Genomic DNA, 8,006 nt, shown 5'->3' on the forward strand with positions numbered 1-8,006 from the left:
AATTTAATTAATTGATTTTTGTGGTGCTAGAGATGGAACCCAAGTGTCTTGTACATGCTAGGCAAGCACTTTACTGCTGAGTTACCTTTCTAGCCCTTCCCCTTTTTTTTCCCTTTTCTTCCTTGATGGAGCATACATTAGAGGGATGTTGGGTGTCCTGATTTGAATGTCTTTGTGTCTTTTTCTCCCTTTATACTATTCATTTTTGTCTTTTAAGGACATTTCCTTGACTTTATCTCCTTTATATTAGAAAACTTACAGAATATTCTGATCTTAAGAACTTCTGAGCATTATCAGTTGAGGATTTTAAAGGTCATGATCCTTCTATTTATTTCTTTCCTCACTGGTCTTTGCTTCTCTCTTTTCTCAACTTCTTTAAGAAGTTGGTCTTTTTCCTGGGTGGATATGGTAGTGCATGTCTATAATCCAAGCGACTCTGGAGGCAAAGGTTCAAGGCCAGCCCAGGCCAAAGTGCAATATCCTATGTGAAAAACAAACTAAAATCAAAAGGACTGGCAGCAGGACTCAAATGGGTAGAGCATTTGCCTCGTAAACTTGAAGTCATGAGTTCAATCTTCAATATTGCCGGATGGCAAAAAAGAAAGAATATCTCCTTCCTTTATGTTGAAAGCTTATTTCAAATATCTGATGATATTACAGGCAAGGCATTGACAAGCTGATTGGGGATCTGAGTGTCAGTGATGCTGAAGCACTCTATGGACTGCCACTTCACAGGGGTGTTTACCTGAGCTAGGGAGCTCAGCGGCCTCCCATCTCTTTCTGGAAGCGTATAGTTGTCTGGGTTCTACTCACAGCGACTGTGAGGGAATGTACTCTTTTTCCCACAGATTGTCTGGTGTTCCATGTTTCCAGCCCTGTGTCTCACTCTTCTCCTTGGTCCTAATGGGGACCTTTAATTCCCTAGCCTATTCAAGGAGGGGAAAGTGTGTTAATATGACTGATCTCCATGTCACATAAAAAGCATGTCTTATCTTGCCATTCTTCTGCTCTGTTGTGTCTGTTTTTCTTCCATCAATTTTATCCTGCCAGAAATATTTTAAGTCTTTTGTGTATTCATTCTATTTCCTATTCTCTTCATCATTGTTAAGTTTGTGCATTTTAAGCTCCTGTGCTTTGGTTTAAGTTGAGCTTGGCAGGGAGAAGTAGTGTATGATAGGGTATCTCTAAGTACAAATCCTGTATCTATTTTTATTGCACCCCTGGGTGCACTGGAGAGCAACGGTTTCCATCCTTACATGTCAGAAAACGTCTATATTTGGCCCTCATTCCTGATTGTGACTCATAGTCATTTCCTCTCAGAAGTCTGAGCATCTACCATCATCTTCCAGCCCAATTCTTGCTGATGAGGAGGGGTGATGTCAGCATGACCCTTGTTTCTTGGGTGAGATTTCTTTATTCTTTTCTGGAACTTTCAGTAAATTTTTTCCTTTTCTTTTTTTTATTAGTTAGTATTTTTTTTCTGTGAGGCAGGACTTCGTTATATAGCCCAAGCTGGCCTCAGACTTGCCTCGAATCCATGGTCCTCCTACCATAACCTTCCTAATTTTGAAACCACAGGTGTTTGCCACCACTCCTAGCTGCAGTTTTCCTTACCAAAGATGATTCTGGGTATTATTATTTTAAAAAATTGATCCTAATTCAGCAATTAGTGGGTGTTTCAACCTGAAAATATGTGTATATCTTTAGATCTGAAAATCTTTTTAATATATATTTACTCCCCATCTAGTTTTCAATTTTTTTACTGAAATTTAATAAAGCTTCTAAGATACATAAAGAGAATGATAAATATCAATAAAGTCTGGATGAAAGCAATAACTAATTAGCAAATATGTTTCATTAAAAATACATTCCCAATAGTGATGCTCTATAAAATGCATAGAAACAAACATAATAAGAAATAATCAGAACTATAAGAAGAAAACATTATTGTAGGAAGAATTTAAAAAAATAAACCACTTGACTTAATGGAACTGCATGTCATATCCCTAAATGAGAACATGTATTATTATAAACAGATTTATACTAATGTAATCAATAAATTTAATAAATTTCTTAAGCTTCTCTTCACTCAAGCTTCTCTTCACTCTGCACTTCACAAGTTACCTGCAATTGTATTTGTGTAAAGATAGACAAATATAAAAAAATCTTGACATAACAGCTAGAAACTATAAAGTTTTGCTATAGTAAAAAAGATATAAGGAGTTCAGCAGAACAGAATCATGAGTCAAGATATAAACTGAAACGCACCTGTGAATTTGTAGTGGAATAAAGATGGTTTCCTTAACTCGTGGGAAAAGATATGTTCACAAAAACTATTGCAGGAAGTTCTTTGCCTTTTGGAAGAGAATCAATCGGACTATAATAGCTCATGTAAATCCATGTGGTTCAAAAAAAAATCAAAAGCTTAAAAATTTAAACCACAAAGGTAATAGAAGAAAATATAAGTGGGTTGTTTTAGAATTTTCAAAAGGAAGATGTTTGTAGACATGAGATAAAACTCAGATGATATAGAGGAAAAGAGACCAATTTCATGAGGTAAAAACTTAAAACCTTTCTATTGTTAACATATTTCAAACCCAAAGTAAAATGATGTACCACAAATCGGAAGAAAATTTTTCCACTTGAATTTTTTCTTTTAATTATTTTATTTTTGGTAGTACTGGCATTTAAAGCCTTGTGCTTGCTGGGCAGGCTCTCTACTATTTGAGCCATTGCTCCCAGCCCTTTTTGGGTTTACTTATTTTTTGGATAAGTGCTCATGTTTTTGCCAGCGGCTGACCTCAGACCACATCCTCCTGTCTCTTGTAGCTGGGATAACAGGTGCTTACCACCACACCTGGTTTACTTGTTGAGATGAAGTCTTGTCTTACTAACTTTTTACCTCAGCCAGCCTTGAACCATGACCCTCCCAATCTTTGCCTCCCAAGTAGCTGGGATTACAGATGTGAGCCACTATGTCCTTCCAGAAAAATTTCTTTAATTATCAGACATTCCTTATGAAACAATAAGAAAAGTAAACAAATCCAATAGATAATGGGCAAATCATTATAAGAAGCACATAATAAATAGTTATTAAACCTATGCAATAATTTTACCCTTTCTTTGAGAATTTAAAATATTTAAAAAATTATAGTAAAATACACGTAACACAAAATTCACCATCTTAAGCACTTCAAGTGTGTAGTCCAATCATGATTTGCACATTGTTATGGAATCAACCTCCAGAACTCCTCATTTTATAAACCTGAAATTCTATAGCCATTAAACAGCTCTACAATGTTGCCCCACCATCCCTGGGTAAGCACCTTTCTGCTTTCTTTTTGTAAGTGACTTTCTAATATAGGTGAAATCATACAGAGTTTGGTTTTTATGGCTGGCTTATTTTTCTTAGCATAGTTTCATCTATGTTGGAACGTACATCAGAATTTCCTACCTTCTTAAGTCTGAATAATGTTCTGTTTGCATGTATTTTTTATCCATTCCTCCATCCACAGACACATGGATTGCCTCTAATCTTCTGGCTATTGTGAATAATGTTCCTTGTAGAATTGTACAGTATCTCTTCCATGTCCTGCTTTCAATTTTTTTGTGTATTTACACCCAGAAATAGAAGTACTGGATCATTTGAGCTCAGGACTTTGAGCTCAGGGGTTTGAACTCAGGGCTTCATGTTTGTTAGGTAGGTTCTCTGCAGTTTGAACCACACCTCCAGCCCTTTTTGTTCTGGTTATTTTTGAGATCGAGCCTTGCTTTTTGTCTAGGAAAACCTATAATGTGATCCTCCTATTTTAAGCTTCCCACCATAGCTGAGATGACAGGTGTGCACCACTGAACTCAGCTTTTTTTCCATTGAGATGGGATCTTGAAGACTCTTTTCCCCAGGCTGGCTTGGAACTGTGATCCTCCTAAATAGCTAGAATTACAGATGCGAGCTATGGGTGCCTGACCGATAATTTTATTTTTAATTCGTGAAGAATTATCACAGTGTTTTCCATACCAGTGGTATCATTTTGTACTGTCATCAAAATAATTTTACATTCCCATGCACAAAAGTTCTGATTTTTCCTTCAGTGCCAGCATTTGCCATCTGCATTTTTATAGTAGCCATTCTAATAGATGTAAGATGGGGGTCTCATTATGATTCTGATTTTCATTTCCCTAATGGTAAATGATGTTGAGCATATTTTCATGAGCTTTCTTGACATTTGGACATCTCCTTTGGGGAAATGTCTATTCAAGACTTTTGATCATTTTAATTGGATTTTTTATTATCTAGTTGTAGGAATTCTTTATATATTCTATTAACCACTTATCAGTCATATGATTTGTAAATATTTCCTGCAGATTGCCTTTCACTCTGTTGATTATATCCTTTGATGGGAAGAAGTTTATAATTTTGATGTCCAATTTATCTATTTTTACTTTTTTTGGTGTGTGCGTTTGGTATCATATCCAAAAAAAAAAAAAATCCAAATTCAACTGCATGAAGTTTTTCCTCTACGTTTTCTTCCAAGAGTTTTATAATTTTAGGCAGTATATTTCAACCTGTGGTTCATTTTTTAATTTCAGTTTTTGTGGTGCTGAGGATTGAACCCAGGACTTCCCTCATGCTAGGCAAGTGTTGAACCACTGAGGTATGCCCACAACCTCAAGTGGATTTTTGAATATATAAGCTAGCTGTCCAAGAGCATTCTTTTGCATTTGTATATCCATTTTTCCAATACCTTTTATTGAAAAGACTGTCCTTTCCCCTTTGGATGGTATTGGTCAACAATCAGCTGACCACATATGGATGGATTTACTGCTGGGCTCTCTGTTTTCCTTTATTCTACATGTCTTCCTTATGCCAGAATGACACTGTTTTGGGTAGAGTACCATTGTTATTGGAATAGGAAGTGTGAGACTTCCACTGTAGTTTATTTTTCTTTCAAGTTTGTTTGGCCCCTTGGGGTCCCTGGAGATTCTACATAAATTTTAGAATGCAATTTTCAATTTCTACAAAATGTTATTAGTATTTTGATAGTGATTGCATTCAATTGATAGATTATTTTGGGTAATATTGATAGTCTAACACAATATTACGACTTCTTATCCATGAACATGGAATGTCTTTCCATTTATTTTTGTGTTCTTTGAATTCTTTCAACAATGTTTTATAGTTTTTACTGTGAAAATTTTCATCTCCTTTCTTAAATTTATGCTTAGTATTTTATTCTCTCTGAGACTTTTGCAAATGAATTGTTTCCTTTACTTCCTTTTGGGACTTTACATTGTTAATATATAGAATGCAACTTATTTTTGCATGTTGAATCTGTATGCTCAACTTTGCTGAAATTGTTTATTATTTCTAGCAGGTTTTTGGGTGGAATGTTTTGGGAGGTTACATATGAGATCAAATCATATGTGAACAGAGATAATTTTACTTCTTCCTTTCTGGTTTGGATGCCTTTTATTTCTTTCTCTTGACTAATGGCTCTGATGAGGACTTTCTGTGTTAAATACAAGTGGCAAAGTGGACATCCTTATTTTGTTCCTAATCAGTCTTTCAGAATTGAGTACAATGTTGAATGTGGGGTTCTTATATATGGCCTTTATTATGTTGAGGTACTTCCTCTTTAAATCTACTTTGTTGGGTTTTTTAAAATCATGAGACAGTGTTGAATTTTGTCAGATCCTTTTGTGCATCTATTGAAATGATCACCTTTATTTTGTTGATGTGATTAATTACACCAATAGCTTCTATATGTCAAACTACCCTTGTACTCCTAGAATAAATCCCATTTGGTCATGGTGTACAATACTTTTGATATGTGGTTTGCCAGTATTTTGCCAGTTTGCCAGTATTTTGTTGAGGAATCTTCATTAATAGTTATATGGGATATATAACTATATATATATATATATAAAACAGTATTTTGTTGAGGAATCTTCATTAATAGTTATATGGGATATATAACTATATAGGTCTTGGCCTGCCCTTGTTCTCTCTCTTTCTTTCTCTCTCTCTCTCTCTCTCTTCTCTTCCTCCCAGGGAGTTAAGTCATAAACATCACTTACCTCTTCATTTATGTATATCTTCTTTAAGTTCTTTTGATTAAAATGCTACCCTTTCACTTCTTTATTTTTTCCTTAGTTTTTCTCATTGCTTTTCTCCCTTTGCACCAGTTTTAGAAGAGCTACCTTTTAGTGTGATCACTCTTGGAATTTCAAAACTTTCATTTTACTGAAAAGTGAATTTATTCTGTATCTCTTCTTATCCCACACAGAGCTCTCAGGATGCTAGAACTCCAATCATACTAGTCCCAGATTACATTCAGTGGTTGACCTGTATTCTATCTTGTTTTAATTATTTTTAACTCCACAAATTAGACTATCAGTTTTATCATCCCAGTGTCGGTGTATATTTATCCACATAAGTGTCATTTTAGCTCGCTTCTTGAAATATATCACATTTAAAATTTTTGGTGTATTGGTTTAGGACTTCAATTTTAACTTCACTTAAAACTTTTTCATTTCAACCTTGTTCTTGAAAGGTGTTTTTATGGAGAACAGAGTTCTTGATTAATGTTTTTTGCGTTTTATATTTTGTTTTGGTCAGCACTTTGAAGATATATTATTTTTCTATTTATGTCTGTCACCCATTGCTATTTTGGAGAATGTGGCTGTCAGTCTAATGTCCAGGTTACTTTGCAGTTGGTGTCTTTTCTTTCTGGTCTCTTTATGATTTTTTTTCTCTCTTGGTGTTCAGCAGTTACATTATAATGATTTCTCCTGAAATGTGGATTGATGTTTGCCATCATTTCTAAAACATTTATGAGGACATTATTAGGTTAAATCTGTATCTTTGCATTACATAGCTTTTATATTCTTTCTCATTTTAATCTTGCTTTCTTCCTGGGCATTATGAACAAATATTCAAAGTTTACACAAGATATTGTTTTAAATTTCTGTTTCAATGTTCTGTTTTAAATTTTAAGTGTAAAATTTAAAGTGTTCTTTATTGCATACTATATGAATTTTAATTTTAGCCTCAGATTTTTAGTTTTCTTGCATTTATTATTTAGACTTCAGACTGCTGTCTTTATATCTCCACCTTAGTCTCACATAGTTTGTCATTGAATTTTGGTTATTTTTTCCTCTTCTTAAAACTTTTTGACTCAAAGACCTTATCTACCCGAGACCTTTAGATAGGCCTCTGAGAGAAGGTCCTGACTGCCATCCCCTACCAACACCCTGTTCTAACTCCAAGCAGCCAAAGAACAGTAGTCACCCCTCTTCCCTAATGGCAGTTAGGGTTACTTCTTCAGAGGGGGGAATGAGACAGAAGAAAAGGCTCCTGGAATGTTCCATTATAACCTGTGACCTTAAAGAGTGGAAAGAAGGAAAGGCAGGACAGAAGGTGTGAGGATCAGGACAGACCAATCAGAATGTTGTAGGAATAGCCAATCAAAATGCCTTTTTCTGCACACCTAATTAGCATAGAGATTGAGCAACCTTGGAGAGAATGGGTATAAATTTGACATTATGTCATTTTTCAGGCACCCTCTCTTGGGACCCCTACTCCCAACTGTGAGGGCCCAATTCTCCCTCTTTACACTTTTCTATCTCAATAAACTCTCCTGCTCTACTTGCAAAAAAAAGAAACTCTTTGAGGAAAGTGTGATGTGGTTTTTAAATCTTTCTGTAGAACTATTATAGAGAAGCGACTTTTTTTCCTGAGCTTTCTTCATGATGCTCCTTCTTTGTCTTAATTCAAATTCTGCTCATGGTGAAGTGATGTGTGTTAGCTGAGGATTTGGTGACAGGAAAACAACAGATGGGGGAGAGGATCCAAAGTACCTCTCTGAACACACAGACATGGATTGTTCAGGGCCTTGCACTTGCCAGGCAAGCATTCTACCATTTGAACCACATTGGTGTATACTTTTTTTTTCTTGTTTTGGGCATGGACTGTGGAAGCCTTTCCCAGTAAGTGGGCCATTGCC

This window comes from Castor canadensis, chromosome 15, assembly GCF_047511655.1.
Source record: "Castor canadensis chromosome 15, mCasCan1.hap1v2, whole genome shotgun sequence".
Lineage (NCBI taxonomy): Eukaryota > Metazoa > Chordata > Mammalia > Rodentia > Castoridae > Castor > Castor canadensis.